Genomic DNA, 7,812 nt, shown 5'->3' on the forward strand with positions numbered 1-7,812 from the left:
TCTGTGCTCTCTATTCTGTTCTACTGATCTATGCATCTCTTTTCGTACCAGTTCTATGGTGTTTTATTATAGCTTTGTAAAGTATCTTGAAATAGGAGATTGTGATACCTTCAGCTTTGTTCTTCTCTCTCATGTTTGCTTTAGGTATTCAGGATCTTTTGTGGTTCCATATAAATTTCAGTATTACTCATTTTAGTTCTGTGAAAAAAATGCTGATGGTATTTTGATAGAGATTGCATTAAATCTGTAGATCACTTTGGGTAATATGGACATTTTAACAGTATTATCCCAGTTCATGAACATGGAAAATATTTCCATTAGTTTGTGTCATCTTTAACTTCTTTAATCAATGTTTTAGAGTTTTCATAGTATAGGTCTTTCACCTCCATGGTTGTTTATTTCTAAGAATTTTATTCTTTTCGGTGCAACTGCAAATGGGATTGTTCATTTTTCTGCTACTTTATTAGTGTACAGAAACAAATTTCTGCATATTAATTTTGTATCCAGCAACTGAATTAACTCATTTATTTTAATCACCAAAATATGGACCCTTTGGAGTTTTTTATGTATAGTACCATGTCATCTGCAAATAGTGACTGTTTAACTTCTTCCTTACCAATTTGGATGACTTTTATTTTTTTCTTTTCTGATAGCTGTGGCTAGGACTTCCAGGACTATTTTGAATAAAAGTGGTGAGAGTTGTACTATTTCACATTTCACCCAAAATGTATAAAGGTTCCCTTATACCACAATCTCACCAATATTTATTTATCTTGTCTTTTTGATAATAGCTTTACTAAACAGGTGTGAAGCATTATCTTTTGGTTTTAGTTTATATTTCCCTGATGATTAGTGATATTGAGCACTTTTCACATACTTTGTTTCATGTTCTTGTAGCATACTTACTGTCCATTACCATGTCATCTTTGGGAAAATGTCTATTGATGCTCTTTGCCTATTTTTAAATGGGATTATTTGTTTTTTTACTATTGGATTGTATGAGTTCTTCATATATTTAGATACTAACTTCTTATATGATTTGTGAATATTTTCTTCCAATTCTGTGAGTTTCTTTTCAATTCATTGTTTTCTTTGCCACATAGAAATTCTTTAGTTTAATGCAGTCCCACTTGTTGGTCTTTTTTGTTGCCTGTTCTTTTGGTGTTTTACCCAAGAAATCATTTCCAAGACTAAGGTCATGATCTTTTCTTTTTCGTTTTCTTCTTGGAGTCTTATGGTTTCAGGTTTTACATTGCATTCTTAGATTCATTTCGTTAATTTTTGTGAGATAAGGTAGGAGTCATTTTTATTCTTTTCATTACAGGTATTTAATTTTCCCAACATGAGTTATTGACGAGACTGTCCTTTCCCCATTGTGTGTTCTGACAGCCTTGTCAAAAGTTAGTTGACTGTATTGACTGTATATGCATGAGTGTATGTCTGGGCTCTCTATTTTGTTCCACTGGTCTGATGCCTATTGTTATGCCAGGACAATACTGTTTTGATTACTATAGTTTTATGATAGAACTTGAAATCAGGTGGTGTGATGCCTCTAGCTTTGTTTTTTTTTTTTTTTTTTTTCTACCCCTTCAGGATTGCTTTTGGCTATTTGAGTCTTTTGTGGTTCCAAAAAGAAATTTTAGGATAGTTTTTCTATTTCTATGAAAAAATGCCATTAGGATTTTGATTGGGATTGCATTGAATCTGTAGATCACTTTTGGCAACGTGGATATTTTCACAATCTTATTTTTTTCAGTCCAAGAACATGTGATACCTTTCTATTTATTTGTGTTGTCTTCAATCTATTCCATCAGTATCTTCTGGTTTTTATTATACAGGCCTTTCACCTTTTAGGAATAAACTTAATCAAAGTATTTTATTGGCTTTAATTCTTTTGTAAATAGAATTGCTGCTCCCTTAATTTCTCTTTCAAATAGTTTCTTGTTAGTGCATAGAAAAGCAAAACAGGTTGTATATGTTGATTTTTTTTTTTTATATCTTGCAACTTTATTCTAACAATTTCTTCAGTGGATAATTTAGAGTTTTCTCTATATAAGACTGTGTCCTCTAAAAATAGATAATTTCACATCATCCTTTCTGAAATGGATGCCTTTTATATCTTGCTTAATTGCTCTGGCTAAGGCCTCTAGTACTGTGTTGAATAGGAATGGTAAGAGGGGGCATCCTGTCTTTCTCATCTCTGAGAAAAGGATTTTAACTTTTCACCATTGAGTATGATGTTAGCTGTGGGCTTGTCATATATGGTCTTTATTGTACTATGGAACATTCCTTCTTCTATACCCAATTTGTTGAGTGTTTTTATCATGGAAGTATGTTGTATTTTGTCGAATGTTTTTATACATCTATTGAGATGATCCATATGCTTTTTATCTTCCATTCTATTAACTTGGTTTATCACATTTGTTGACTCGTGTACATTGAACCATCTTTGCATGCCAAGGACAAATCCCACTTGATCATGGTGAATGATCCTTTTAATGTGTTGTTAAATGCAATTTACCATTTTGCTGAATATTTTTGCATCTATATTAGGAATATTTGTATGCGATTTTCTTTTCTTGCAGTGCCCTTCTCTAACCTTCACATCAGGATAATGCTGGCCTTGTAAAATGAGCTTGGGAGTATTCCTTCGTCTTCAGTTTTTTGGAAGAGTTTGAGAGGAAATGGTATTCATTCTTCCTTAATTGTTTGGTAGAATTCATCAGGGAAGCCATCTGGTCCTGGACTTTGTTGGGAGGTTTTTGGTTCCTAATGCAATTTGCTTATTTTGTAATTCGTGTTTTCAGATTTTGTATTTTTCTTCCCCACAGCAAGGATGCGTCAGAGCCACAACCTGGGTCTCTGGGGATGGGACTCAGGATAGGAGAGGCTGCCCTGGTAATTGTAGGACTAGTCCCAACCTGGGAACATGGATAGGGCTCAGAGCACTAGTATTTTTGGTCCCATATATGGCAAGGTGCAATGGTGGCCTGACACTGAAAAGCAGGGCATGGGAGCAAATGGGGTACTTGAGTGAGGGTCTCACTACAGCTATGGCTACAGCCTCAGGGAGTGCATGTAGCTGGTAGGACTCCAGCAGAGGTCTATCAGCTGGGAACATTGTAAACCTCTGTAATAAATGCTACAAACATCCACAGTGGTGAGGCTTGCAAGGTTCTCTTGTTCTGCTTTTCCCATGGGTTAAATTCTTCTGAGGAGATCCCTCCTGGTGCCCAGCTTGACTGGGGGATAGAGCAACACAGATAATCTTCCTTGTGTGTGTGTGTGTGTGTGTGTGGCCATCCTTAAACCTTGATCTCCACATGGTTTTGCTGTTCCTTTTTTGTAGTTTAGAGATATTCCTGAGCTATCTTCCTCAGTTTCTAGTAAATTTATTGTTTTCATTGTTTTTCATGGAGGGGGACAAACATTGGGATTTCTTAGTCCTCCATCCTGCTCAAAAGTGAAACTTCTGACAGAAAGAAATTGATCTAAGATTTAAAGCTTAAAGTACAAGAAATAAAAACATATACAGAGCAAAGAAATGGTAAAGATATGATTAAACCTGAAGGAGCACAGATTGGATAAAATAATAAGACTGTGTCTTATAAATTAAAAAAAAAAGTACAAGTACCAAGCAACAACAGCATATGTGTCAGTAGGGAAGAGAATTGGATTTATTTTTTTTTAAGATTTTATTTATTTATTCATGAGAGACACAGGCAGTGGGAGAAGCAGGCATCCCACAAGGAGCCTGATGTGGGACTCGATCTTGGATCTTGGGATCACGCCCTGAACGGAAGGCAGACAGACGCTCAACTGCTGAGCCACCCAGGTGCCACAAGAATTGGATTTAAATAGTGTAAATCCTTCACAGATTCTGTGAGTGAAATAGTGGTATTAGCCTCAATTTTTAATGTTATCATTTAATATTTGCAATAATCAAAACAGTGGAGAAACCAAAAACTGCCATTCTAGCAACTGGAAAAAATAGAATGAGGAAAAAAAACCCAAAGGAATAAAGACTGTAAGATTAAAAACCAACTATAGGAATAGACCAAAATAAAATAGAAACCTCAAAATGGTAGATTTAAAACAAGTGCATAAGGAATTACATTAATGTAAGCAAACCAAATTCTCTAGTTAATAGACAAAGATTGCAGGCTGAATAGAAAATGAAAATAACAATAAAATGTAATTATATGTTTATAAAATGCATACATAAAATGTCAGTAACAGGAAAATTAAAGAATATACAAACACTAAAGTGTAGTTGATTTGGTTTCTTCTATATTAAAAAAATTTTAAGACAGAAGATACTTATAGAGATGAATAAGTTCCTTCAAATGGGCCAAGTCACCAGAAGGTCATTCTGTACTGTTTTATATGTGTTTTTATGTAATAATTTATCTTCAAAATATGTAAAGCAAAAGTTGACAGAATTACAAGAAGACCTAACAAATTAACAATCATAGTGGGAGATTTTTATTACATCTCTTATAAGAACTAATGGAAAAACAGACCAAAAAACCTTTGTAGTTATAGAAAATATTTAAATAAAATGATTAATAAATTTGATTTACAAAACTTGATTTACTAACTTATATGTAACACCATCACTAATAAATGAAAAATACACTTTCTTTTGAAGTACACATAGGTTTTATTTTTTTTAAAGATTTTATTTATTTGAGACAGAACAAGAGCATGAGAAAGAGAGAGAGAGCAGGAGCAGGGGTAGGGCTAGAGGGGGAGGGAGAGGGAGAAGCAGACTCCTCACTGAACAGGGAGCCCAATGTGGGGCTCAATCCCAGGACACTGGGATCATGACCTGAGCTAAAGGCAGACACTTAACCAATTGAGCCACCCAGGTGCCCCATGAAGTACACATGAATTTTACACAAAAACTTACCATTTCCTGCACAAGGCAAATCTCAACAAATTTTTAAGGATAAAATGATAAACACCATGTTCTATGACACATAATTAATTTAGAAATTCATAGCAAAAAGAAAATTGGAAAATCAATACTTTATAAATTAAGAATTCTACTTCCAGATAATCTATAGGTCAAAGGACAAATCATGAACAAAAAACAAGACACTTTTAAATGAACAACAAAAATGACTTTATTTTGTATATGTAAGGGGATAGTTATAGCAGTGTTTGAAATTCATAATGTAAAAAGATAAAATGTAAATGTTTATATTAGTAAAAGAAAAAAGTCTTCAAAAAAAGGGGAAAAAAAATAAGGCTTCAGATTAATGAGTTAAGCATTTATATGAGGAAATCAGAATAAAAGCCAAGTGCTCAAAGACAGGAATCAAGCTAGATCAGAAAATAACTTAACACACACAAAATAAAGAGAATTCACAAAGTTGAAAATTGACTTTTGTCAAGACTAATAAAATTGAGAGATTTCAGGCAAGATTAAGAAAAAATGTGAATAATGAATATCAGAAATTAAAAAAAAAATGATTATCGATGTTGCAAGCACTTGAAAATATAGTAAGGGGATATTGTAAATAACTTGAATCATTGGAAAACTTTGAGGAAAAAGACAAAATCCTTTAAAAATTTATCACATGTGACTTTTAAGGAGAGGTAGAAAATCTGAGCAGTCCTACAACCATTAATGAAATGGAATCAGATGTCCTAAATCTTCCTCCAAATGAAACCATTGATGAGTTTTACCACAAATCTAAGGAAGAAACAATTCTAATTTTACACATGTTCTTTTAGAGAACAGAAAAGGAAGGAACATATTGTTTATTAGTAGGCGGTAATTAATGCTGTACTCTAGCCCTCCTCCATCATAAATTATACCATCTGAAATGTGTGTGATCTCCAAGAGAAAATATTGAGAAGGCACAGCCACTTCTAACTGACTTAGTAAGTGTATGTCTTTTTCACTTACATCCCTGTTGGGTGACAAAGTTTCATACACAGAGGATGTGGAAATGGCACGATCTTTGCCACACACATCCCTGGTCTTATGAGCTAACACAAACCTCACTAAAACTTCACAAGGACAATAATAAGAAAGGAGAACTATATGCCAATTACCCTCCTCAATAGAGGTGCAAAAATCCTAAGCAAAATGTTAGCAAATTTAATCTGGTACTAGGTAAGTAAAAGGATAACACATTAGGATAAAATTAGGTTTATTCCAGGAAGGCAAGGTTAGCTTAAAAATCAACCTAGAATACCAATCAATGTATATAACCACATTAATACATAATGGAGGGAAAAGCATATCAATTGATAAAGAAAAAGATTATGATAAAATTACTATAATTTATGATTGGTAAATTAAAAAAAAATACTAATAGTAAAAATGGAACTACCTGATTCAGATAAAGATTATCTATAAAACACCACTTAGCAGATGTTACACTTAATGGTGAAATGTTCAATCCTTTCCCCTTAAAATCAGAAGCAAGAAAGCAGCTGGCATTACTACTCTTATCCACACTGATTAGGACCTTGAATACAATAAATCAGAAAAAAATAACAATTGGAAATAAAAACTCTACCTATGATGTTGTAATTTTTATGATTATAAAACACAGAACATTTATTAGTATTAGAATCTAACAAATTTCCAGATTAAAAAGGCAATACAGAATAACTGTAGTCCTACATATTAGCATTAAAGGAAGTTTTTAAAAATATGAAGCTTTTAGGAATAAATCTAACAAAATAAGTGAAGGACCTATAGGGAAAATGATTAAACTTCTTTGAAAAAATTTAAAGAATACCTATTCAACGTACAGAGATTCTGTTTGTGCACTGTGAGACTTGTTATAAAAATTGTCAGATCTCACCAAATGGATTTCTAGATTCAATAGAACTTCAAGAACTTGACAGGTTAATTGTAAAATTCACATTCTAGTACAAATGGCCAAAAGAGCCATATATTCTCCGGAAGAAGAACAAGGTGGGAACACTGGTTTTCACAACCTATTTTATAATAAAGACATTAGAATATTGGATGTGAAGATGTACAAACATGCCAATGGGACAACAAAGATAACCTCGAAAACATATCCACATGTATATGGTACTTTGTACATGAAAGAGAAGTCCTGAAGAAAAGTAAGAAGTATCTTCAATAAATGGTATTGGAACCATTGGATAGCAATATGGGGGGAAAATTGAACCCTTTGTCACACTACACACAGAAAGAATTCTAGTTGAATTAAAGACCTCATGTGAATGGCACAACAACAAAGCTTTAAGAAGATAATAAAAGGGATACCTGGGTGGCTCAGTGGTTGAGCATCTGCCTTTGGCTCAGGTTGTGATCCCGGGGTCCTGGGATTGAGTCCTGCATCCCTGAGGAGCCTGCTTCTCCCTCTGTCTGTGTCTCTGCCTCTCTCTCTGTGTCTCTCATGAATAAATAAAGAAAAATCTTTAAAAAAAAAGATAATAAAGGAGAGTATCTCAAAGATAGGGAAGAATTTAAGAACAAAAAGGCATTAACCAGAAAAGAAGAGATAGATGATTTTTAACATCGCCAAGTTTAAGAATTTCTGTTCATTGAAAGACAACATAAAAAGAATGAAAAATAAAGCCCTAGAGTAGGAAAATCTATTACATCTAACTTGCAAAGCACTAGCACCCAGAATGTATGATGAACTACAAATCAAGAAGAAAAGCAGAAACCACCTAACAGAATAAAAGACAGATAACTTGAACAAGCATTTCACCACAGAACAAGGAAGTCCAAGTGGTCAGTAAATATGAAAAAAGTCCTCAACCTTACCTGCTGTTGTGGAAATAGAAGATAAACCACCATGAGGTACTTTG

This window comes from Canis aureus, chromosome 1 (genome assembly GCF_053574225.1).
Source record: "Canis aureus isolate CA01 chromosome 1, VMU_Caureus_v.1.0, whole genome shotgun sequence".
Classification (NCBI taxonomy): domain Eukaryota; kingdom Metazoa; phylum Chordata; class Mammalia; order Carnivora; family Canidae; genus Canis; species Canis aureus.